This window comes from Triturus cristatus, chromosome 6, assembly GCF_964204655.1.
Source record: "Triturus cristatus chromosome 6, aTriCri1.1, whole genome shotgun sequence".
Taxonomy (NCBI): domain Eukaryota; kingdom Metazoa; phylum Chordata; class Amphibia; order Caudata; family Salamandridae; genus Triturus; species Triturus cristatus.
Genome location: NC_140589.1, coordinates 1,859,892,627 through 1,859,919,981, shown reverse-complemented (window position 1 = coordinate 1,859,919,981; position 27,355 = coordinate 1,859,892,627). Strand labels below are relative to the sequence as shown.

The window sequence follows — 27,355 nt, the reverse complement described above, 5'->3', positions numbered from 1 at the left end:
TAGTGTGTACAGTGGAGTGGATAGACTGGAGTGGCATATAGCAGAGTGGCACAGAGTGGAACATCATAAAGTCTAATTATATAGAGTGCAGTGATGTTCAGTGGATTAGTGTAGAGTGGCGTGGCATATAGTTAAGTGAGGTACACTGGAATAGGGTACAATAGAGTGCCGTATAGTGGAGTGGAATAGACTATAGTGTCATAAAGTGGAATAGTGTAGAGTGGAGTGGTGCACAGTAGAGTTGTGTGGAGTGTAATAGCATACAGTGTAGTGGGGTAGAGTGAAGTGTCACACAGCAGAGTGGCATTTAACGGAATGCCCAAGAATGGAGTGGCATAAAATGCTCTGGCTTAGAGTAGAATAGCATAGAGTTGTGTGTGTAGATTGGAGTTCATTACAATGGAGTGGGGTCGAGTGTAGTTATGTATAGCGTAATAGGGTAGAGTGGAGTGGCATAGAGTATAATGGTGTACAGTGGAATTGCGTAGAATTTAGTGGCCTAGAGTAGAGTGCTATAGAGTGGAGTGGCATACAGTGGAGTAGCGTAAAGTGGAGTAGTGTAGAGTGGAATAGCGTTCACTGTAATAGAGTAAACTGGAGTGGCATAGAGTGTATTAGTGGACAGTAGAATGCCATATAGTGAAATAACATAGATAAAATTGACGTACAGTCCAGTGGCATTCAGTGGAGTAGTGTGCTGTGGAGTGGTGTAGAGTAGAGTGGCTTAGAGTGGAAAAGCATAGAGTGGAGTGTATAGTTCAGTAAAGCAGAATAGCATAAAGTGGAATAGCATACAGTGGACTACCTTGCAGTGGAGTGGCATACAGTGGACTTTGGTAGAGTGAATAGTGTAAAGTGTAGTGCCGTAGAGTCTAGTTATGTACAGTGGAAGAGCATATAGTGTATTGGCATAGAGTAGAATGAAGGTATTGTGTACAGTGGGATAGTGGACAGTACAGTGGTATGGAGTGGAGTGGCGTAGACTGGAGTAGGGTACAATGGAGTGGCATAGAGAAGAATAGTATACAGTGAAGTGAAGTAAACCGGATTACTGTACAGCAGAAAGTGGTAGAGTGGAGTGGTGTCCAGTGTCGTTGAGTGGTGTTGAATAGCGTACAGTAGAGTTGTGTATACTCAAATGGCATGGAGTGGAGTGAGGTACAGTGTAGTGATGTAGAGTGGAATTGCATACAGTGAAGTGGCGTAGAGTCAAGTGGTGAGGACTGTAGTGTCATAGAGTGGAATAGCATAGAGTTTAGTGCTGCAGAGTAGATTTGCGTACAGTAGTATAGAGTAGGGTAGCATACATTGGAATGTCCTACACTGGAGTGACGTACAGTGGAGTCTCGTAGAAACGAGTGGCGTAGAGTGGAGTTTTGTAGAGCATAATAGTGTGAACTGTAGAAGTGTAGAGTGAAGTGGCATACAATGGAGTAGTGTACAGTGGAGTTGCGTAGTTTAGAATAATGATGAGTGTAGTGGTCTACAGCTGAGTGACATAGAGTTGAGTGCCATATAGTGGAATAGCGTACAGTGAAGTGGCACAGAGCGGAATGTTGTAAAATTGAATATTTTAGACTGCAGTAGGGTACAGTTTATTGAAGTGGTGCACATTGGGGTAGTGTAGAGTGGAGTAGTATAGAGTGGAGTGGTGTAGACTGTATTACCGTATACTGCAGAGTTGTAGTGTGAAGTGGCATATACTGAAGTGGTATACAGAAGAGTGGCATAGAGTGGAGTGTCATATAGTGGAATAGCGTACAATCCAGTTGTGTACAATGGATGGTGTAGAATGGAATAGCGTAAGAGTGTAGTGTCTTAGAATGAAGTTGCATAAAATGGAATAGGGTAGAGTGGATCAACATATAGTGGAGGCTCATACACAGTAGTGGTGTTCACTGTAGTGTCGTAGAATGGAGTGGCATAGTTTAGAGTATAGTGGCATAGAGTGCAGTGTGGTAGAGTGAAGTGGCATAGAGTGGATTAGGGTGGCAGATAGTCTAGTGATGTAAAGTGGAGTGGTGTAGAGTGTAATGGTGTAGAGTGGCATAGCATAAAGTGGAGTGTGGTACTTAAAACAGATGTAGCGTGAGAGTGGGTGAACAGATGCAGAGCTAATGTGGCAGCAAAATTGATTATGAGGTGTAAATGCCAATTTTTCAGAATATTTGTAAATGAGTAACTAGTGTTAAAGGTATATGTGTTAAAACACTTAGGGGTCGATTATGATGTAGGGTGGATCGCCACCGCCCGCATGGCGGTGGCGATCTGCCCTACATTTCCCTCCGCCTGCCACCCATTTCCCCGCCATATTAGTATGGTGGGAGGGGACTCTAGCGGATGGAAAGATCGTCCGCCGTTTTTTTTCCGGTCACACAGGTGACCGGGAAGAAAAGTGGCCTCATATGTTCATCCATCCATATTAGGAAGGCAGCGGGAAGCTGCCTTCGTTGCCGCCACAGAAAGGCATGCGGATTGTGACTTTAGGGTCCCCTTGCGGGCCCCCAGGGTGTTAGGGTGGTCGGGGTGCACATGGAGGGTACCTCTGGTACCCCCTACATTGTCATGGGCAAGGTGGCAGGCACCTCATGGTGCCTGTCACCTTGTGCATGACAATGCACACAGGGCATTCCCAGCATTGTGGCGGGCGGTGCTGTGAGCACCTCCCGCACCAATGCTGGGAATGGAGGATGCCATCCCCATGGCGGCATCCTAATTGCAGGTGTGGGACTGCCGCACCACTGGCGACCGGTCCCAGCACCGCTAGGGTGGCAGGCGGAGTACTCCATTGTGCCATTGCATACTATGGTAACTTAGCCATATACTGTGGTACATACCGATAAGAAGGCAGTACCTGATAGGCTAATAGCTGTCTTTACAAAATATAAAAGGCAGTCTTGTCCTTTTCAGTACACCTTCGCTTGTTCTGGTTTAGGGCCTTATATAGATAAGCATTAGGTTTTATATTTGTTTCCAACCTATTACCACTTTATAAAGGTGGTAATAGTTAGAGATATGTATTTACAATTGTTTATATAGTCTATCCAGCAATTTAGGGAGAACTGCGCTTTAAAGAAAAAAGAATTAGCAGCACAGTAATTTTTAGGTATCACCACTGTACATCATAGACATTTTTGTGAAGATTTAAATACGTTAAATATAAAAATACATTAATATGTTTTAAAAATACTGTAGTACACTATATTTGTAAAATATAGTGTAGTAAAGTATATTGTGCATTTTTTAAGGACTGTGGTACTCCCAAGGCAGTACTGCAGTACTCCACACATTGTTTCGGGAAGATATACAAACCTATGAATATTTTTCTTTACCTATTACCACTTTAATTAAGTGGTAATAGGCAAGGGAAAACATCAAACAAAATACATACATATAGCTAAAAAACATACACAGCCTAAGTGTACCTAAAACAAAAAAACTTCCTTTAACTTTTTCAAAGGCAGTCATTAGCCAACTACACATTTACTAGTCTTTGCCATGAAATGTCATGATAGAAGCACAACAGCCAATATCACTAAGGTAATTTTTCACTGAAATACAATTGGAAAAATGCATTGGCATCCAAACACCTTTTTGAACACCTCTCTTATCTTTGCCCCCCTAGACTAATCACTGTAACATTTTCCATACTCTGCCAATGTCTGGAAACGTTTGTGGATATTTGTCAAATGGGCACACAGTTATAAATGGTGAAATTCTTATATTTTGGTAAACCTAACTATAAGTACAGTGTGGCTATGGCTACTCATAATTTCATGTGCATATATATATCTATCTCTCTTTCTCTCTATATATATATATATCATGCCATACATAGCTGTCAATAAAGGTGTTCCCGAAAGCTCCCCGCTGCGTCCTCTGGCTTCTTTTTGGGAGGTCTTCGTTGGATTGTTTACTTGCCTGCCAGCATGCACGGAAAGATGACCCGTTCTACAAAGAGTCCTGCGAGTTGTTGGCACCGCGGCTTTGTCGCATTTTGTTCACCGAGGGATCGGATTTCGCAGGACCGCCACAACACCTAGCCAGGCAAGTGGCTGCTGTCCGGTACAGCCCGTGACTTCACGGGGAAGCTGGATAACTGAATCACAGTTTCACAGCCCGGCCCAACTGTGGTTTTGGGGCTGGAATGTTGGGGACCTGAGGGAATGCCGGACTGTGACTTACGAGACTCTCTTTTCTTCATGTAAACCCCCACCCTCTGCTCGGTATTTTCAGCTTCCATTAAAGGAAATAACATTGTGGCTCCTTTTACAGTACTTACCAGAACAGTGTTCCATGGGAGCTGTACTTCTCTACCATCGAACTGCAGCTGTGAACAATCAGAGGAGTCAGCTGACCTCCACACATTGGGAGGACCTGTGTATTTCAAGGGGGTGAGGAGGAGTCTTCCCGTCAAGCTAGCGGCATCTGAAGAAGGCAAAACGCCAAAATGTATCATGCCATACATAGTGTTCCCGAAAGCTCCCCGCTGCGTCCTCTGGCTTCTTTTTGGGAGGTCTTCATTGGATATATATATATATATATATTCACTGAAAAAACCATGGGTTTCACACACGTTATAGTTAGGAATTAGCATTTAAAAAACCATAGAAATTCAGTGAAAAAACCATAGGTTTCACACATGTTATAGTTAGCTGGACATTTTACTCGTAAAAAACCAATGAAATTGCCCCGTTATAGTTAGTTCAGCTAACTATAACTCGCGCACCCGCAATGCACTGCTGATGACGTCACATATTACATCACTCATGACATGGTCAGTGACATCACTCATGACATCACTGATGACATCTCAAATGACATCACTGATGACATCACTGATGACATCATCCTTGTGAAAGAGTGGCAGACCTCCTCTCACCCTAATATAACCTTTGATACACACATTCAAAAATAGAAACTACAATGTTCAAAACAATGGATATACCAATACCAGTTACAACAACCTCTTCAGTAATTCTAAGATCCACATACACATCCACTCATTCACCAACAGTCCTATACAGTCACTCATACATGTACTCACTCATCATATGTACTCATACACCTATACATCCTGTTACACAATGCCACTCATCCATAGAGGTACTCACACACATAGTCACTCATGCTAATAAAGAATCAAACATACATTTACTTGCATACACAGTTATACACACACCACCATACTTACTTCTACGGAAACTTACACATACTTAGTCTTTTAAACAATCACTTATAGAAACACATACTTATTCATACAGGAACTCTTTCAATCTCTCACTCTCACATATACTCACATATATACACCAAAAGTCACATATACTAGTTTAAAACATATGTAGTTACTCATAAAGTCACTATTGAGACAGTCAGTCACTCACTAACACACCTATTCACACACTCATCCACCCATACAGTCCTGCACACATGCTGTCTTCAACACATACAAACAGTGAGCCACTCATTCATGCACCTATGCACTACGTAATACCCCCCACCGAACCATGCAGACACTCAGACTGATACTCAAAAAACCAACTTTTAACCTATATAGACACCCATGTAGCTACTCACCAACCCATGCAGCCACTTATACACAAACTGAGAGACTGATACAGATATTTACATATTTAAACATTACTTACTAAGCCATGTATTCACTATGATACACTTAATCAGTCAGTTACACAATCAATTTTTCAAAAACAAATCATCCATTTAGACACTTATATACCCATTTATTCTTCCATCGACCTTGAGATATACATATATAAAACATATTTAATTTTCAGAATAACACACATTCACTGGATGATGTCATCAGTGATGTCATCAGTGATGTCATTTGAGATGTCATCAGTGATGTCATGAGTGATGTCACTGACCATGTCATGAGTGATGTAATATGTGACGTCATCAGCAGTGCATTGCGGGCGCGCGAGTTATAGTTAGCTGAACTAACTATAACGGGGCAATTTCATTGGTTTTTTATGAGTAAAATGTCCAGCTAACTATAACATGTGTGAAACCTATGGTTTTTTCACTGAATTACTATGGTTTTTTAAATGCTAATTCCTAACTATAACGTGTGTGAAACCCATGGTTTTTTCAGTGAATTTGCAAGGTTTTTTAAATGCTAATTTTTTTTTTATTCTTCATTTTTTTCAAACATATTTTTAATTTATTTTTCTTACCTTTTATAAAGACTATGCTTAAATTTTAAAAATCCTTAAATATTTTTTTTTTAATATATTTTTTAAAATAAACATGTAAAATTTATTTCCAGTTTTTTTATTTTTTTTTTATTTTTTTATAGTACGCGTACCGTAAGCTCACGGTAAGCGTACGGTTTACGCAACGTCCGTCATCTATCTACGCTGCTTGCGTATAGTTACGCACTTTGCGTAGCCGCGCGAACTGCGCGTGGGACGCGTGCGCGCTTACGCCACACGCGCACGTTACGCGGAAGTGCCGGGGAGTGACTGTTATGCGCATGCGCGGAAGCGCGTGTCTTTTTTACGCGCATGCGTACTTTTTGCCGTAAGCGTACCGTAAGCGTACCGTAAGCGTACGGTAGGTCATGTGATCATGAAACACAACTTTTGATTGGTTGAAACTACTTTCAGTTCTAGAACTCTCCTACACCACACCCATTCCCCTCATTTCTGCTTGTGATCCCTTGGGAGAAGGAGCTGGTTTGTCTTTGGGATACGATGGCAGAACAGCAGAGCTCTTCTGAGAGTGAGCCTAGCACCAGCAGCACTGTCTTGAGGCAGAGATCGAGGAAACAAAAGCCTTCTTATGTTTGGGATTATTTTACTTTTCCAGAAGGCCAGCAAAAGGTGAATGCACCCTTAGTTACTTGCTGTCTGTGTAAGCGTGTACTTTCTAGAGGTAATCCTAACAGGAAGTATTCCTTTGGGAATCACACCATGAAGAGGCATCTCCAGGATGTACACGGAAGGACACATGGTCATCTTTTTGGAGGTAACTCTTCAGAAAGACGAGCCAGTACATCCACAGCAGCTCAGCCTGGACCATCATCTGCAGGGCTTACTCCTTCTTCTGCAGGTCAGGTGAGCCCTTCATCTGTGGGAGGAGAATCTCCTTTTGCTGGCCCTCTGGAAATGAACCTTCGATTTCGGAAGGTTGATATTCATTGCACATTTTGTAAAGGTCTAATTTGCCATAGGGAGACCAGTGTTTCCCTAGTGAACAACAAAATAGATCAGCACATTTGTAGCTTTGAATGATTTTCCCATGCTTCCTTTCCTCTGTCCCTGCATGAACACAACGGTTCTTTTAAGAGCCAACCTTATCTTTCATCTTTTTTTTACAAATGTTTTTAAAAACTTTTTTTTATTTTTTTTTACCGTACGCGTACGGTGCGCGTACCTTTTTTTTATTTTTTAAAAAAAACACTAAAAATCATTTATCACATTACATTGTCCTTGAGAGACTACAATTATTATTATTGACTTACCATACTCACTGAAAAAATATTTATTCATTTCTTTTTTTAAAAAATAGTTTTAAAAATGTTTGTAGTTTTCGAAAATTTTCTATATCTAACTGGAAAAAAAGAAAAAAGTATTAATATTTTTTAAACATTTTATAATACAGTACACATATTTACATTTTTTACCAAAAAATATTTTTGCCTTATTTTTGCTGTTTTCAGAATATATTGCATTTCACTATAAATTGTGAAAGCAATTGCATTCATCATTTTACAGCGGGCAAAAAAAAATACCAATCACAAAGATTGTATTAAAAAAGCCCTGATTCTTTTTTTACTTAAACTTTACATTATAGAAATGCATAATATTGTAAAAAAATATCATCTAATACCAATACTTATTTCTTTAAAATACCGTCTGATATGTTTGTTTCAGAAGTATAATCACAATATTATATCTCAAATAACTCCAAAATACATCTGATTTCATTTCCTTTAGGCCAAATAGTAATTTTTTTTTTTTTTTTGGAATAAATTTCCAACGGAAATCCATTAAAATTCTAAAGTTTAATTTGTCCAGATCTCACCGATTCTCTGTAACATTTTGGTTCACGAAAATTTTTTGAATAATTTATTTAGTCCACAATAGAATTGCTTACTTTTCCACATGGCCAAATAGTAATTTTTTAAATCATTTTTGAAAAAATTTCCAATGGCAGTCCAATAGCATTCCAAAATTTAAAATGTGCAGAAGTTACCGATTATCTCTAAATTATTGGTTTTTCAAAATTGCATTAAAAATTAAAAAAGTCCACATTACAATTGGTTATCTTTCCATTAGGCCAAATGATAATTTTAAAAATATTTTTTTTACAAAATTGCAATGGTAATCCAGTAAAATGGTAAAATTATTTTGTCCAGATCTTGCCAAGTCTCTCTAAAATTTAGGTTTCAGGAAGATTAAATAGGAATTTGCTAAATCAAAAGGCAAACGTTGTTTGAAAATCAATTGGGAATCATTACACAGTGTCCAGCCTTTTTCACATTTAAGATAAACTGTGTAATGTCCAGAAGTAACAGTAGGTCCATCATGGAAAATTATTGCAACAGTTACAAAAGTTTTTCCTGAAATTGATAATTGCTGTCCTGTAAACTTCTTTATTAAAGTATCCAATTTTGAACCATCAGCTCTACATCGTTGCATCATTAAAATTACATACTGTCCGTATTCCCTTAAAATTAATGTTGAAAACATGTCAGAATTACACTCACCACATTTCATGCTATGATTAGCATCTTTAACTAATTTTGCAAAAGTGACTGTTTTACTCTCTGGCAATGTCAAATAAATAAACCTTTCATTATCAACAATAGAGCCACATATATTATAACAATTATCACAACTATGTTCCCATTTATAAGAGAGACCAAAAAAAATGTCAATGGGAACTCCTTCTTCTTCCACTACCTGAAGAAAATACAACAAAAATTCGTGTGCATCTTGCTGTTCATTTTGAGAAAACTGTGTTCGTCCTGAACATACATCTAAAAGTTTTCTAATATCAGTAGCACTTTCTGTTTGAGTTTTATCTTTACTCAGCTTTTGAAAAAGGAGACTTAGCTCTGAACAGAAACTTTTTCCCTGATTTACTATTATCTGCTCTTGCAAACTTTCAAGATAAAATGCAACATTCAGCACTACATTAGCGTAGCAGTTGACACCAGAGCTATTTTCAAAATGACATCCTACAACCTGTTCTTCATTTTCCTTTTTCTTTTTGCTTGCAATTACATCACTCCTCTTTTTTTTCCTCTTCTCTACATCTTCATTACAGATATTCTCATTTTTTCTTTTACGAGAAACTACACGTTTCTCCAACACAGGATACTGACCTAAATGAGGAGCATAGCTTCTTCTTAATCTATTATACTCCTTTACACAATTTGTATCAGCACTAACTTTTGATTCTTCAAAATCTATCATGAATAAACCTGATAATGTTTTGACTCGTGACAAAGCAACATATGCCATACCTTCTTTGAACACAGTTGAACCAATGTTCACAAATGCACAATCTACAGTCAATCCTTGAGACTTGTGAATAGTTACAGCATATGCTAGAGAAAACGGAAACTGCTTCCTACGTACATATAAGTCTTTCACAAGCATAAAACGAACTGTACAACGATAAATATCTTTAACTTCATCTATCTGATCAAATTTTATTTTTAAACATTCAATTCCTTCTTTTTTCTGATAATTAATAAAACCCACAACTCTTCCCATCGCTCCATTCACTAAGCCTTTCTCAACATCCAAATTTCTCCTTAAAAACACTCTACAGTTCATGCAAACATATAGATTTTTTTCTAATCCTGCTGTTTTGGAGATGTTCTTCTCTAGTGAGTCCAATTTATTTTTCAGTTTGCCTGTTACTGTGACAGTAATTCTTCCATCCTCAATTTTGTCCACTGCTTCCAATTTCCTGATCTCTTCCTTTTCCAATTTCAAAAGCTCCTCATTGAATATTGAGCATTCACGTAGAGTTGGCATTAAGCAGATGACACTTTTGTTTTCTGCAATATTCTTGTATATTTTCTCTGCAACTATTTCTTCCTTTGGAAATAAATTATGTAGCAGCCGACTCTGTAATGCTTTTTTGCCAACTTCTGTGAGTAGTCCAATTCTGATATCTTTCAGAATACTTCCATATTCTTCATCGTTTGCTTGCCTCATATTAGTTGTAAGTTCCTTGTACTCAAAGAAGGACCAAATATTTGTATTTCCAATGCTTCCCAATGACTTCTTCGTGTCTTCATGTGTCACAGTATTAAACACTGGTTGTCCTTTAACTGGAGTAAGTTGCAGAAGATCCCCAAAAACTATGACGTGTTTTCCACCAAATAACACGTCATAGTCTGTCTTCAAAATTTGTTGCATTCTTAAATGCACAAAGGCAAGCATTAAGTTTGATACCATGCTCACCTCATCAATAATGAGAACTTGCATCTTCTTCAATACTCGTGAAACTTCCAAGGATGCTTCTCCAGTTAGCTTGTTGAATTGTATTTTGTTCTCATGCTCCACTGGTAACATTAGCAAACGATGTAAGGTGATTCCTTTTATGTTATATGCTGCTAACCCAGTTGGAGCAGTAACCACACAAGACAAAGTAGAATCCGTTTTTTGTTTTAGGTAGCTTCTGATTACTTTAATTAGGAAACTTTTTCCAGTGCCAGCTTGTCCGCTTACATACATCCTGATTGGATGAAATGATGTGCATGAGCACTCTTTTTTTTCATGTAGAAATCCGTGATCAATTTTGTTTTTGATCTCTTCATAAATTTGTTGCTGCTCTTGATTCAGTTGTCTTTCCAAATTTTCTAAGTCTATAAATTCTTCTTGAGCTTGATTCATAGCCGTTTCCACTTCATTCATGGCTATTGATGCTTCATTTTCAACGATTGGTTGTCCTAGGGGATCTTGACTGTATGTTCCTGAACTTTGGCTGTCCTGAGAACTGTCTCTAGCTATTTCTGCTGCAATTGTAGTTTCCTGTTCAATTTCTTCATTTAACATTTGCAGATAAGTTGAGAATGTACTGCATTGTATGCTGTCTTTGCAAGCATTAAAAGAATCTTTATAGCTTTGAAATTCTCCCAGTAGTTCATCCTCTGTACGCCATGGTTTAAACAACTGTAAAAGAGCCAAGTAGTAAAATTCTTTCTTGTCGGTAGTGTCGCAACTCAGCTTCCGGTGATTTATCAAACTTCCTTTGGTTTGCTTCACCAAACATCCTTCTTCACCAACAACTTTATATTTTCCATTATTAATGTCTTCTGCTGCTTTCCGTGAATAAATGTAGTTCTGCAACACTTCATAGAGACACATGTTCTCCAGATGATGACTTCTCTTGGGATAATATGTGTCCAACATGTTTGTTTTCAATATATCTGTACTTTCTGGGTCATTCTCGGCCAAATATTCAATTTCTCCAACAGATTTCAGTACCCGATTTCTCATTGCTGCAAGGCCTAAACTTGCCCAAATTATTCTTCTTGACTTCGAGTAGAGACTTGCAGAAGATAACCTATCTGAACATTCGTAGGATCCAATTTCTCGATGCGATAACATCTTCAAACTGAAACTGTACAGCTTCTTACTGACAGTCTTCTCGTGAGAAATCTCTTCCCACATTTCCTTCAATTCTGTTTTTTCTGATTTCGTAATGTAAGACGTTACATATCGTGCAACAGCAATGGAATTGTCAGCTACATACTGTATATCCATGTTAGCGTTCCACATGGATAAAATAACTGGGTTGTAGTCATTTATATTTTTTGATTCTTCTTTTCTTTTAAGGTTGTAGGTATTCTTAGGTGATTTTCTTGTGATAGTATGTCTCACAGCTGACATAAAACTGTTGACTCTTCCATTTGAAAGAACAGGTCTAGGAAATCCAAATCGACATTTAGTGTAGTATTTTTCTTTGCTCTTGTATTTCTGTCAACAGTATTTTCCACACCGATGACTTTGGAAACGTAAAACTTGCTCCTTTAACTTGTTCTCTTCTGTGCTTTTTGGTATACCACATGTTGCATATTCTTCAATGTAAGATAACACTGCTTCATCAGTATCAGTTCCAAACTTTGGGGCATCCTTGATCCACAACAGCATATGAATATGAGGAGCACCTCTTGCCTGGTACTCTTTTCTCCAAAAGAAATCCACTACTTCTCCAAGGGGTGGATTTTTTTTATTGCAGATGAAGGACATCATAGCCTCAAATCTATGATTGAAATATCTGCAAACATTAACCGGATCCAATGAGCACAGTTCTCCTGCTGTCTTGTATTCGATGTTTTTAATGTTTGAATTGGCCTCTCGTAGAAAATCCAGTAAATCATCCCAAGCGTACTCGGCACAGCTTAGGGTAAGGAACCATGTTGGTGTTCCTAAATTGCGTAACATGCATTTTAGTTCACCATGGCGTCGGTACCAATATTCATTAGTTCCACGCTGACAAGCCATCAGATTGATCAGTTGTGTTTCCAAATGATCATCTCGGTGCTGCACTTTCTCCATAAAATCCTTAGCAGACACATTTTGTAAATGTACTCCACTTTTTAAAATGTGATTTACTGCATAAGACAGTGCAGACAAGTCGCTTTCAAATAAAAGATGGAACAAATAAGGAATACTTTGTCGAAATCTGGAATCTTCAGCATATAGTCTTGTAGTCTGATACTCTGAAGCTGGAATCTGTTCTGGACGTTCATCGTATCGTCCTCCTTTTCCTTTAGGAAACAGCTGGGGAAAACATCGAGCTTCCAAGCTCTCCTCCCATACACTCACGGGAGTTCCTTTTGCTTTCTTCATCTGAAAGAGATCAATATTGTCTCCCATAACTTCTTTCGAATGAAGAGGATGTATGCTAAAATGTTCATAAATTTCTTCTTCCTTTGACTTGTCCACTTTTTCAATTTGTCCAGTTGGTGTTTCTGTGTCTTCTTGAAAATCTTCTTCTTCTTCTTCTTCTTCTATATAAATTGATTCATACCATTTGTTATTTTTTTTCAAATACAAATTTGCTCTTTGTACTTTCCGCACATCTACCAGCTCCTGCCAAATCTTCTTATTCTTTGTAGGTACACCATTAACCAGAATAATTAATGGTTCAGTTTCCAAAGTATCCGCATCAATAGTTTCCATATTTTGTTTCAAATCCAAGGGCAAATACACCACTCTACCTTTTAAACCTCTCAGTAAATCTGAAGGAGGTAATTTACCAGTTTTGGGCTCCATACGTACTATGGTCTGGAACGGATGAACACATTGAATGAGTATAGACTCATATGTATTTAATTCAGAAAGTTCAGCAGGAATAGCATCCAATTCTAAATTATTATGTACAGCTCTGGTCGGCATTCTATTTTCCTCTAACTTGTTGTAACAGTATTTACAAATACGCTGATCTTCACCCAATTCAAAACAATTTTCAAGAAATATATATGTGGCAAAATCCATCCACTTATAATTATCTTCATTTTCACTCTTTCTGTAGAGATCAACATTCCTAGTTTGTTTTCTATAATGAGTTCTGCGGCAACAAATACAAGTAACATTTGGTCTTTCATTAGAGACTATTGCAAATTTTGTTATGTGATCATTAAATGTCTTACTTACAGAAGGTTCTACATTCTCTTCCACTTCTGCCTCATTTACTGTGTCCTTCTCTGCACTGTTTTGTTCAGGACCAAAGTAACAAAACTGAATTTCATCAACAACCTTCTCTACATCTGATACCGTTCCTCGGAACAGAGCCCTATTCAATTCATTTAACTTTATTGCTGGACTTTTGGCAAAATACAACCGTCTCACAAACTTTCTCATTTCAGTATGATGAACAGCCAGCATCCTAAAATGATGGAAAACACTATTGCACACTTTTCTAGATAGACAAGCCAGAGAATGACCCTGCAAACCAGTATTCTCTCTCACTCTGCATGGATCCAGACTTTGAAGCACCTTAATCTTCTGTTTTACACTTTTTTTACTATATTCTCTTAGAAACTCTCGAAATCTGTCAATAGATTCCTGACGCACAGTGCAAATACTACTACAATTCCAAGTGTACACTGGGGCTTTAGGACGTCTCCCCATTGCCTCATCTGCCATCACTTGTACCTCATCTCTTGGAACCATAATCTCCTTCTCCATTATGCAACCATTTTTTACTTCGTATGAACGACCTCTGGTGTCAACTGCATGCAGCAAACTATTACTTTGAAAATAGCTCTCTTCATTAAAAAAAGGTTCACTACTTGAACTATGCATCCACTTTCCTAAAAACACTTTACAAAAGTTTGTTCTGTTCACTACTCTTTTGCTTTTGCTTTGTGATTTCAGTACATTAACCATTTTATCTAATGTACGCATCCTATTCAAAATTAATATGAATAGTTTCCTTTTTAATTCTAATGCTTTTGCTGCAATGGCTTCAATTTCTTTTTTTCTCTTGTAATATTTTGCCTTTTGCTTATATTTCTTCACATCCTTTATCAAATTGGACATAACTCTTCTCTGAAACATTTTTCTACGTATCTCTTTAAACGCTGTTTTTCTGTTTATGTAAAACTTTTCAATTGCAGAAGGTATATTTGCATTAACTAAATTCTCATTTTTTTGCTGTTCTCTATGTTTTGTTACATTCTTCCCAGGACAGACATTTTGTACATTTTTCTTTGTTTTGAATATTTTGTTAAGAAATTGTTTTTTCTGCTTACCAGAAGATTTTTTCTTTTTCCCAACATGAGCATCTTCTACTAACTTTGGTCCTCCAGTTGTCTTCAAATATAGTTTTTTTTTTAGCGTTTTTTGAACTCGAGATTTTGTAGGCATCTTAAATTTTGTTCACTGTTCTTCAGCAATACCTGAAAAAAACTAAAAAAAAATCCTTTATTGTATTTAAATATATTACTACATTTCTTTTCACAATAGTCACAAAACAAAATTTCTTTGCCAATTTGAATGCACACAAACTGCTCTTTTTTTTGGGCAAGTGAAAATCTCTTTTACAAACTGTCATATTATGAAACCACTTTTCAGATTTTTTAAAAAGCCCATGTCCAGAGTGCTACACTCCAGCAAGGGCAACCAGCCTTAGTGATGCTGAATGTATTTGCATTACAGACTTAAACCTGAAAACCCCACTGGCTTCTAAATACTGTGCATGACTATACACGGCAAGCACATGGGTGTGTGCTAAGACTCTGCTTCTTCCCCCAAAAATTCGCTCCCCCTTTCCATCTAATGCAACTGTGAAATCACCAGAGCAAGACGCATTAAATCTCTGCCTATAATTCCTCTATGCACACAGAGTCATGTTTTCACATTAGTCCCAAAACGAAATTTCTTTGCCATTTTGAAAGCACACTTACTGCTCTTTTTTTTTCGGGCCAAGTGAAAAACACTTTTTACAATTGGAAATCACTTTTACAGACTGACACATTATGAAACCACTTTTTTTGATTTTTTTAAATGCACATGTCCAAGCTGTTTTTTCAGACCACCACCATGTGTATTCTCTGTGACTGCCTACACTCCAGCAAGGGCAACCAGCCTTAGTGATGCTGAATGTATTTGCATTACAGACTTAAACCTGAAAACCCCACTGGCTTCTAAATACTGTGCATGACTATACACGGCAAGCACATGGGTGTGTGCTAAGACTCTGCTTCTTCCCCCAAAAATTCGCTCCCCCTTTCCATCTAATGCAACTGTGAAATCACCAGAGCAAGACGCAATAAATCTCTGCCTATAATTCCTCTATGCACACAGAGTCATGTTTTCACATTAGTCCCAAAACGAAATTTCTTTGCCATTTTGAAAGCACACTTACTGCTCTTTTTTTTTCGGGCCAAGTGAAAAACACTTTTTACAATTGGAAATCACTTTTACAGACTGACACATTATGAAACCACTTTTTTTGATTTTTTTAAATGCACATGTCCAAGCTGTTTTTTCAGACCACCACCATGTGTATTCTCTGTGACTGCCTACACTCCCGCAAGGGCAACCAGCCTTAGTGATGCTGAATGTATTTGCATTACAGACTTAAACCTGAAAACCCCACTGGCTTCTAAATACTGTGCATGACTATACACGGCAAGCACATGGGTGTGTGCTAAGACTCTGCTTCTTCCCCCAAAAATTCGCTCCCCCTTTCCATCTAATGCAACTGTGAAATCACCAGAGCAAGACGCATTAAATCTCTGCCTATAATTCCTCTATGCACACAGAGTCATGTTTTCACATTAGTCCCAAAACGAAATTTCTTTGCCATTTTGAAAGCACACTTACTGCTCTTTTTTTTTCGGGCCAAGTGAAAAACACTTTTTACAATTGGAAATCACTTTTACAGACTGACACATTATGAAACCACTTTTTTTGATTTTTTTAAATGCACATGTCCAAGCTGTTTTTTCAGACCACCACCATGTGTATTCTCTGTGACTGCCTACACTCCCGCAAGGGCAACCAGCCTTAGTGATGCTGAATGTATTTGCATTACAGACTTAAACCTGAAAACCCCACTGGCTTCTAAATACTGTGCATGACTATACACGGCAAGCACATGGGTGTGTGCTAAGACTCTGCTTCTTCCCCCAAAAATTCGCTCCCCCTTTCCATCTAATGCAACTGTGAAATCACCAGAGCAAGACGCATTAAATCTCTGCCTATAATTCCTCTATGAACACAGAGTCATGTTTTCACATTAGTCCCAAAACGAAATTTCTTTGCCATTTTGAAAGCACACTTACTGCTCTTTTTTTTCCGGGCCAAGTGAAAAACACTTTTTACAATTGGAAATCACTTTTACAGACTGACACATTATGAAACCACTTTTTTTGATTTTTTTAAATGCACATGTCCAAGCTGTTTTTTCAGACCACCACCATGTGTATTCTCTGTGACTGCCTACACTCCAGCAAGGGCAACCAGCCTTAGTGATGCTGAATGTATTTGCATTACAGACTTAAACCTGAAAACCCCACTGGCTTCTAAATACTGTGCATGACTATACACGGCAAGCACATGGGTGTGTGCTAAGACTCTGCTTCTTCCCCCAAAAATTCGCTCCCCCTTTCCATCTAATGCAACTGTGAAATCACCAGAGCAAGACGCAATAAATCTCTGCCTATAATTCCTCTATGCACACAGAGTCATGTTTTCACATTAGTCCCAAAACGAAATTTCTTTGCCATTTTGAAAGCACACTTACTGCTCTTTTTTTTTCGGGCCAAGTGAAAATCACTTTTACAGACTGACACATTATGAAACCTTTTTTTAAAATTTATTTAATTGCACATGTCCAAGCTGTTTTTTTTTCAGACCACCACCATGTGTATTCTCTGTGACTGCCTACACTCCAGCAAGGGCAACCAGCCTTAGTGATGCTGAATGTATTTGCATTACAGACTTAAACCTGAAAACCCCACTGGCTTCTAAATACTGTGCATGACTATACACGGCAAGCACATGGGTGTGTGCTAAGACTCTGCTTCTTCCCCCAAAAATTCGCTCCCCCTTTCCATCTAATGCAACTGTGAAATCACCAGAGCAAGACGCAATAAATCTCTGCCTATAATTCCTCTATGCACACAGAGTCATGTTTTCACATTAGTCCCAAAACGAAATTTCTTTGCCAATTTGAAAGCACACTTACTGCTCTTTTTTTTTCGGGCCAAGTGAAAATCTCTTTTTACAATTTGAAATCACTTTTACAGACTGACACATTATGAAACCACTTTTTTTGATTTATTTAATTGCACATGTCCAAGCTGTTTTTTTTTCAGACCACCACCATGTGTATTCTCTGTGACTGCCTACACTCCAGCAAGGGCAACCAGCCTTAGTGATGCTGAATGTATTTGCATTACAGACTGAAACCTGAAAACCCCACTGGCTTCTAAATACTGTGCATGACTATACACGGCAAGCACATGGGTGTGTGCTAAGACTCTGCTTCTTCCCCCAAAAATTCGCTCCCCCTTTCCATCTAATGCAACTGTGAAATCACCAGAGCAAGACGCAATAAATCTCTGCCTATAATTCCTCTATGCACACAGAGTCATGTTTTCACATTAGTCCCAAAACGAAATTTCTTTGCCAATTTGAAAGCACACTTACTGCTCTTTTTTTTTTCGGGGCAAGTGTAAATCACTTTTACAGACTGACACATTATGAAACCACCATGTGTAACTACAACAAAAACAATTCCCATTTCTATTATTCATTTCTTAAGTTACCACATACATACCCTCTCAAACTGTAAACTCACCTTTAAAATTAGTTAGTTGTGAAAGAAATGTGACACTCAAACAGCAGATTATCAGAGCCAGGATCTCTGTTGTGTTCACCTCTCTCCTCTCAGCAGAACCAGATAATGGCAAACTTTCCCTCTATTTTTCCACACATATACATGTAAGTTTCAAATCTCAGTGCTTCCCCCTTTTTTTCAAATGTAATCACACATTTCTATTGGTTGAAAACCAACCCTTTTCCAAAAGTACCCTTCCCCCAACTTGACTTCTGCCTAGTACCCTTCCCCCAACTTGACTTCTGCCTGCTACCATAGCAACAGCTCATGGAACACTGCTGTGTGCAGTTAGGTCAGAAGTTCGACACACAATGTTTCAATTCCACAGAGCAAGAGTGCTTGACTTTTCAAACCTAACAGCAAATCCATAGTACTGTTCTTTGGTTACACATTTTTTTGTACCAATACAAAACATGCTTCTATTAATTTCACATACAGCCTAGTTTTTATTCTAGAATGGTATGAAACAGCCAATCAGTTCTTTTTGTTTTGAAAAAAATATGTATGCCTCCATTTCCAAACTGTCTTTCTTTTCATATTGCCATTCTACTGAAAGACACCTCCTGAGTGCATCCAGTTCTCCTTTGAAGATGTTCACAGTGTGGATTGTAGGGCACAGCTATGTCTTCTGGAGTGAAAAGTTTGCAGAGAAAACAGATATGGTGAGAGACCTTGCTTTGCCAAATGTAGACATTAAATGGATTGGTCAGAGAGGGTTAAAGTGGCACCAATTGATGCCATTGGTGAAATCCTTCATTCAAATCCAACACCCTGACCTCATAATAGTGCACTGTGGTGGCAATGACCTAGGCACTTTGACTGGGGTAGGTCTGGAAATGCTTATGAAGGACACCTTTGCACAACTGTTTTCACTTTTCCCTAAAACTGCCTTTGTGTTTTCCAACATATGCCAAAGGCAAAAATGGAACTGGTCCAATCATTTCTGTCCGCAGATTGACAAAGCAAGAAAGCACGTCAACAAATCTGTTTCTGCTTTCCTCCGTGACTATGGTATGGGTGCCATTTACCACAACAACTTGCGTTATGACATGCAAGACATTTATAGAGGAGATGGTGTGCACTTCAATGATGAAGGGAACAGAGTCTTCCTCTTGAACCTTAGACTCTGCATCGGTACTTACTTGTAGGTACCACTAAAAAAATGACTTCATAAACACAACGGCTCTTTTTAGAGCCCCCTAATATCTATACACTTAAATCTGATTTTCATTTATTTTTTTATTTTATTTTTTTACCGTACGCTTACCGTAAGCGTACCCCGTGATTTTTTTTTAAAATCAATAAATGTTTTTTTTGTACTTTTCTGTCCTTCTTTGACCCCCTTACAAATGTTAGGGGGTCTGTAACTCTCCTCATTGCCCCCTTTTCTTGTTTTCACTCTTTTTTTTTCAGAGTGAAACACAGAAAATGGCGGCCGCCGCTTCCTGGTTTCGGCCGATTCGAATGTTTACTAAGATCTAAGAGCCAATCAGAATCGCGCTCGCGCACGCCACCGTACGCTTACCGTAAGCGTACCCCGTGATTTTTTTAAAAATCAATAAATGTTTTTTTTGTACTTTTCTGTCCTTCTTTGACCCCCTTACAAATGTTAGGGGGTCTGTAACTCTCCACATTGCCCCCTTTTCTTGTTTTCACTCTTTTTTTTTCAGAGTGAAACACAGAAAATGGCGGCCGCCGCTTCCTGGTTTCGGCCGATTCGAATGTTTACTAAGATCTAAGAGCCAATCAGAATCGCGCTCGCGCACGCCACCGTACGCTTACCGTAAGCGTACCCCGTGATTTTTTTTAAAATCAATAAATGTTTTTTTTGTACTTTTCTGTCCTTCTTTGACCCCCTTACAAATGTTAGGGGGTCTGTAACTCTCCACATTGCCCCCTTTTCTTGTTTTCACTCTTTTTTTTTCAGAGTGAAACACAGAAAATGGCGGCCGCCGCTTCCTGGTTTCGGCCGATTCGAATGTTTACTAAGATCTAAGAGCCAATCAGAATCGCGCTCGCGCACGCCACCGTACGCTTACCGTAAGCGTACGGTAAGCGTACCGTAAGCGGGCTCAGATATATATATTGATTTAAAGGCTATTTTCTCAGAATCTACTGAACAGATTTACACCAAACCTACAAAAGGCACTTCCTTGACCTAGGGACTACCTCTCTGCCAAATTTTGAGTAATTCTGTTCAGCCGTTCGGGCTGTAGCTCGTTCTAAAGGTCCTATGGGAAAATGCATGGGAAAAACGCGTTTTGGGACCCCCCTTTTATCTCAGCCCCCGCTTGACGGATCCCCCCGAGACTTTCAGGGTAGGAGCGGAGCATAGCGCCCCACCTATTTTGAGAAATTCGCGAGGATTCGTCGACCGGCGCCAAAGTTATTCAAAATAGAATGTTGAGGTTTTCCTATGGAAACGTGGTCCTAACTATAACTACCTACTGGCGACCGCCAGTAGGTAATATATATATATATATATATATATATATATATATATATACATTATCTACTGGCGGTCGCCAGTAGATAGTTATAGTTAGGACCGTGTTTCCATAGGAAATCCGCAACATTCTATTTGGAATAACTTTGGGGCCGGTTGACGAATCCTCGCAAAATTTTCAAAATAGGTGGGGCGCTCCGCTCCGCTCCTACCCTGAAAGTCTCGGTGTGATTCGTCAAGCGGGGGCCGAGAAAAAAGGGGGGTCCCACAACACATTTTCCCCATGCATTTTTCCGTAGGGACCTTTAGTCCAAGGTACAGCCCGAACGGCTGAACAGAATTACTTGAAATTTGGCAGAGAGGTAATCCTCAGGTCAGGGAAGTGCCTTTTGCAGGTCTGGTGTCAATCTGTTCAGTAGTTCCTGAGAAAATCAAAAGTAAAATCATATGTATATATGTGGGCGGAGCCTAACCACACATCTCATCCTGAGATCTGATTGGCTGTCAGCACTTCATCCAAGAAGTGTTGGCAGCCATCTTGGGACCAATATACATGATAGCACCTCATTAAAAATCATTGCAGTTAATAGAATGTTTGAAGACTTTAGTTACATTATAAATCATTTGTTGATGGTACCATACTCATTTTAGGAATTGTGGTATGTTCTAAGGTGATTTCACCATGTGAAAAAGCCTTCTGCTGGGATATCATGATTGAGAGAAAAATATTTTCTCATGCTTTTCTCACAGAGGTTTGGAAGGTGATCTATAAGCTAAACTGAGAGCATATTTTCTGTAAATTCACATTATCTTTCTCAGTCATGTGAGAATGAAGTCTGACATTCTCAGTAAAACATGTACATCCAACAAGGGCAGAGACTGTCAGTTGATTCCTTTGTGTTCTACTGCAGCTTCCCAGTATGTTCCAAAGAACAACTAGAGCGCTAACAGTCCTACTTATGATAAACGTATGGCACACCTGAAGCCATCTTGCTTGGATTAAAGTGGTAACTCTTAAAACATTTAATTTAAAAAGGAACAAAATGAGGGGGTTCATTTTTCCATAAAAAGTATGATTAGTGCTGCAGAAAGAAAAATTAGGGCACATTTTGAGTGACTTCTCAAATCGTCTTCTATTTCATTAAACAATTCTGACATGCAGACTGAAACATGCACTTTCAATACCAGCAGCAGTTTTCCCTGGTGAGCAGTAGCTTTACTACAGTGACCTGAAGAGCAAAAAGAGTGCCAACATTCTGAATTTATGGCAAATGTGTGACACATCTGAATGCCTTCTTGATGGAATCAAAGTAAAAAACTGAAAGTATTTCCTACTGAGGAGACTCCCAAGATGGCCACCAGAGACAAAAGAGCCCAAATGTAGCCCAAATATCACCCAGAAGTAGCCCAAGTATAGCCCAATGACAGAATGTCCCAGAGTGTTCTTAAAAACAACTAGAGCGCTTACGGTCTTCATTATGACAAAAGTATGGCACACCTGAAGCCATCTTGATTGGAATAAACTGGTAACACTTAAAACATTTAATTTAAAAAAGGAACACAATGAGGGGGTTCAGTTTGCCATAGAAATTGTGATTAATGCTGAAGAAAGAAAATGAGGGCACATTTTGAGTGACTTCTCAAATCCGCTTCTATTTCATTAAAAAATTCTGACATGCAGACTGAAACATGCACTTTTAATACCAGGAGCAGACTTCCATGGTGAACAGTAGTTTTACTACAGTGATCTAATGAGCAACTAGAGTGCTAACATTCAGAATTTATGGCAAATGTGTGACATATCTGAATACCTTCATGATGGAATACAAGTAAAAAACTGAAAGCATTTCCTACTGAGGAGACTGCAGTACATGAGGAAATTAGGAAACTTCATAACAAATAAATTTCCCAAAATGGCCACCGGAGACAAAAGAGCCCAAATGTAACCCAAAATCACCCAGATGTAGCCCAAATATAGCCCAATGACAGAAGTGTGCAAAACACTTATTATTTTGTGTTTTTGCAGTGTTATATAGTGCAGACTTGTCAGGTATTGGAGTGCTTTACATGAGCATTGGTTACATCACACAAGAACAAATTCATTTTGGTTGTAGACATGGGGAGACTAAGTGATTTGACCAGAATCACAGAATGTCGAGCTGAAGCAGAAACTCCAACCTGGTCCCCAGTTGCAAAGTCTGCAGTTCTGGAAGTAACACCACATCCTCTCCCCTAAGTGCAACATTTAATCAAGTGGTCAACTGGATAAAAAAACATAAAGATAACAAATAATTTAAAAGTGCGTTGTCGCTATTTGAAAACTCAGAAAATATGTCCTTATTTTAGTCTTTTAGAGCACTAACCATAATTTTGATGCCAATAAGACCCTCTCATATATGTAATTTCTAAAGGAAATGCTCCAGGTATTACAGTTTTGATTACATCAAGATGATGTCAGGCGTTCCACACTTTTGTAATAAATATAGAATGTTAGCAATCTAGTTGTTCATTAGGATACTGTTGAGAAGCAGAGGCCAGGGGCACGGACTCTGAAAATTGAAGGCAGGTAGGAGGGTGCAAAGGCAACAATTTAATCACACTGAGCAGGCAGGAAGGGCCGTGGCAGCACAACAGACTATGGAGGGCAGTGGAAAGGGGGGCAGGGGCAACAAACCAACAATACAGGACTTGCAAGAGAGGCTGTGGCAATGTAATAGACCATTGTGGGCAGAAGGAAGTGGCAATGGTAGTACAACCATACATGCCAACAGACCCGATTCAGCCAGGAAACGTCCAATGTTTTTAAGCTCAAATGGGCTTTATTTGATCAATCTCCTCTTTTTCAATGTAACTCAAAGGGGAAAATCAATACCCCAGCTTTTTTTCAAAATCTCCCTCTTACCAAGTTCAAAATGTTCGCAAGTATGGTACATTGGATCATGGAAGGAAATGGGGTAGGGACATGACTTGGATAACAGAGGACAGGAGGGACATGGAGAGGTGCACCAAACTTACCCTGCAGGGCAGGCATCAGGGTTTGCAGCAGCACAATACACCACACAGGGCATGCGGAATGGGAGTGCAGCACAACAATCCATAGAAAGCAAGAGGGAGGGGACAGGACCATGCACATGGACAACAGAGAACAGAGGGGCAAGAGGCAATGGTAGCTAGCTGACCATAATGGACAGACAGAAGAGAAATCCTCCGTCTCCCTGCCCCCCCCCAGAAACCCCTGGACCCCAAAGAAGCCGAGGAAAAATGCGCCATGTTGGCCTCCTTCTTTGATGAAAAAATAAAAAAAATACTCTCTTCCCTCCCACCTGCCAACTCCAACATCTCAGAAAGAGCCAAGGAGCAGACGCCTCCCGTAGACAAACCCCTTCTAGAGTCGCTCGGCCCGGTCTCGGAAGAAGAAGTAAGAACCACATTGGCCTCAACCAAGAGCGGAGCCCCTAGCGACCCGGTCCCCATACGTTTCGCAAAAATTATCATGCAGACCATAGTCCCTCAACTGACTGCCCTGATCAATATCTCACTGGAACACGGAGTGGTCCCTTCCACCTGGAAGGAAGCCGTAGTCAAAGCGCTTCTCAAGAAACCGTCGCTTGACCCCACTAACCTCTCCAACTACAGACCCATTTCACTTCTCCCCTGGATAGGCAAAGTCGCTGAAAAATTAGTTAACAAAAAGTTGTCGCAATATCTCGAGTCAAACCATCTTCTCAACAACTCGCAGACTGGCTTCAGACCTGGCCAAGGCACAGACACTGCACTCCTTGTGGCAGTGGAAAGAACCAGGGAAATCATCGACTCAGGAGGATCAGTGGCAGTGGTCCTCCTAGACCTAAGTGCGGCCTTTGATACGGTCAGCCACCAGGTTCTAATCCACCGCCTCGGGACTGTTGGAGTTAAGGGCAAAGCCCTGAAGTGGCTCTCGTCCTTTCTCTCCCGACGCTCCTATCAAGTATGGGAAGGCGAAAGCCGCTCCTCTTCCATCCCCCTCCAGTGCGGTGTGCCACAGGGCTCTTCCCTGAGCCCTACATTATTCAACGTTTATATGGCCCCACTGGAGGAACTTGTCTCACCCTTCGGAGTCACCATCGTCAGTTACGCCGACGACACGCAACTGGTGGTCACTCTTTCCCACCCCAAACTCGAGCCCTCCAACCTCCACGACTGCCTTACCAGCGTATACCAGTGGATGAGCGACTCCGCCTTGAAGCTTAATGGCTCCAAGACAGAGATCCTGGTCCTCGGACAAAAAACCACTAACATCCCTTCCAACTTCTGGCCCGCCTGCATGGGCGATCCTCCCACTCCCAAAAAGGAGGTCAAGAGCCTTGGCGTGTGGCTGGAGACCGACCTTATCTTCCGGACCCAGGCCAGAAAGACGGCCGGAACCTGCTACGGGTTACTTAAATCCTGCAGGAAAGTAATCCCTCTCCTACCCTTCCAGTCGCGCCTTATGCTGATCCGGGGCTTAATCCTATCCAGGTTGGATTATAGCAACGCCATCTACCTGGGCGCCCCGGAATCCACTTTCCAAACTCTGCAAAAGGCTCAGAACGCCGCCGCCAGACTCCTAACTAGCACCCCGGCCAGATCATCGGCCAAACCCGCTCTTAGGAAGCTACACTGGCTCCCGATCAAAGAAAGGGTCACTTTCAAGGCCCTCTGCCTGGCCCATAAGGCTCTCCATAACACCGGCCCCCCCATACTAAACAACTGGATCACCCCCTACAGACCCACGAGAGCGCTTCGCTCAGAGCACGGAAACCTTATCACGATCCCCATGGTGAAAAAGGCCCGGATAGGGGGCCGCCGCTTCTCGGTAAACACCGGACTCAAGTGGAACGCACTCCCTCTGAACGTCAGAACAGAGCCCGATTTACTTCGGTTCAGAAAAACCCTCAAAACTCTCCTCTTCCCCTAATCCGGTCTCTTACCTAGCCGCTCCCCCTCCTGAGCAACAAGGTTCTAGCGCTGGGATACCCTCGTGGTGACTACGCGCTCTACAAACTCTACAAAAATCTGCAGCATAACAGACCATAAAGGGCAGGAGGTACGGATCAGGGGCATTACAATGGAACAGACAAGCCAGGAGGGAGGGAGTAGGGGTCTGCACATGTAAACAGAGGGCTGGGGGCAAGGGGGCAGGGCAGGAACAGCAAGATAGCCATGGAGGTCAGGCAGGATGGGCACTAGAAGCAAGACACACCATGAAGAGCAACAGTGAGACTGTGATGGCATACACACAGACCATGGAGGGAAGGTGGGAGGGGGTCAGGGGCAGCTAACTGACCACACAGGGAAGGTGGGAGGGGCCATGGCAGCACAGAAGACCATGCATGGCAAGTGGGAGGGTTAGTGGCAGCACAATGGCTATGATGGGCAAGAAGGAGGGTGCAGGGGCATGCACAAAGGACGATGGAGGATAGAAGGGAGGGTCAGGACCTGTGCACAGACAAGAATGTTCAGGGGAAGGGGCCTCACAACAGACCGCACGGGGCAGGCAGGAGGAGCAGTTGCAGCACAACAGACCAGGGAGGGCAGAAGGGTGTGGCAGTACAATGGACCATGTGGACAGGAGGAAGAGGATAGGGGCATGGCATGTGGAAAGGCAGGGTGGAGGTGGCAGGGACAGGTTACAGTCATCTGACAATGCTAGGCAGGTGGGAGGGGAATGGCAGCTCAACAGAACACTCAGAGTAGATAGGAGTGGCAGGTCCATGGAACATGGTGGGCAAAAAGGATGGAGCAGGGGCATGCACAAAGACATCGGAGGGCAGGGGGAAGGAGAATAGGGGCAGCAAGCTAAGCACAGAGTTTAAGCAGGAGGTCAATGATGGGACATAGAATTGGGCAATGGAGGGCGGAGGAGTGGACTGGTACATCATACTAAATTGAGGGCAGTGGCAGCACATCAGACCATGCATGGCAGGAGGGAGGAGGCTAGTCCATGGATTCACACAACAGAGGATAGGGAGGAGGGGGATGGGGCAGCAAGCTAACTGTTCAGAAAAGGCGGGTATTAGGAGCTTTATTGTTTTTAAAACATGTGTCTGTGCGAACTACTTAAAATATGAACAAGTATGCAGCATAATCTCACTTTTATTCAGGAAGAAGAGGACGTTTGTGACTGTGACTCCGGGCTCACTTGGCAGAAACACCCCCTGACCCTCCACCCCCTATCGCAAAATGTAATGCCCGTGAAAAGGGTAGGTGTACACAGTGTTATATAGTCAATATGGAAAGACCACGCACACCAATTTATGAAATGAGATTACTCCAGTTAGGGCGTGCTTTAGAGGAAAACGCCTCCTAAACCAGGGCGCAATATGAACTAAAGAATGCACTAATCCAAATGGGTAGTGTCTCTCTACGCACAGCCAAAAGGCAACAAAGTTGCAAAGTTTCAAGGAAAGTTCCAATGTGCTGTTTTATTATCAAAAGCTTAATCAATATTCCATTCCACGTTGTATTCACGGGTTTGTAACATAAACATTGTAATTCAGCGCAGGACTTTTTAATGCACTCAATGCATTTCGGGTCACGCAAGAC

The 27,355-nt window shown here is 40.6% G+C and overlaps 1 protein-coding gene across 1 annotated transcript in view; it reads left to right on the top strand.

Annotated features, from left to right (window-relative positions):
• Window positions 1-27,355, top strand: part of LOC146822216 (uncharacterized) — a 203,951-nt gene that overhangs the window by 103,171 nt on the left and 73,425 nt on the right. The gene's annotated exons all lie outside the window — the stretch shown is intronic.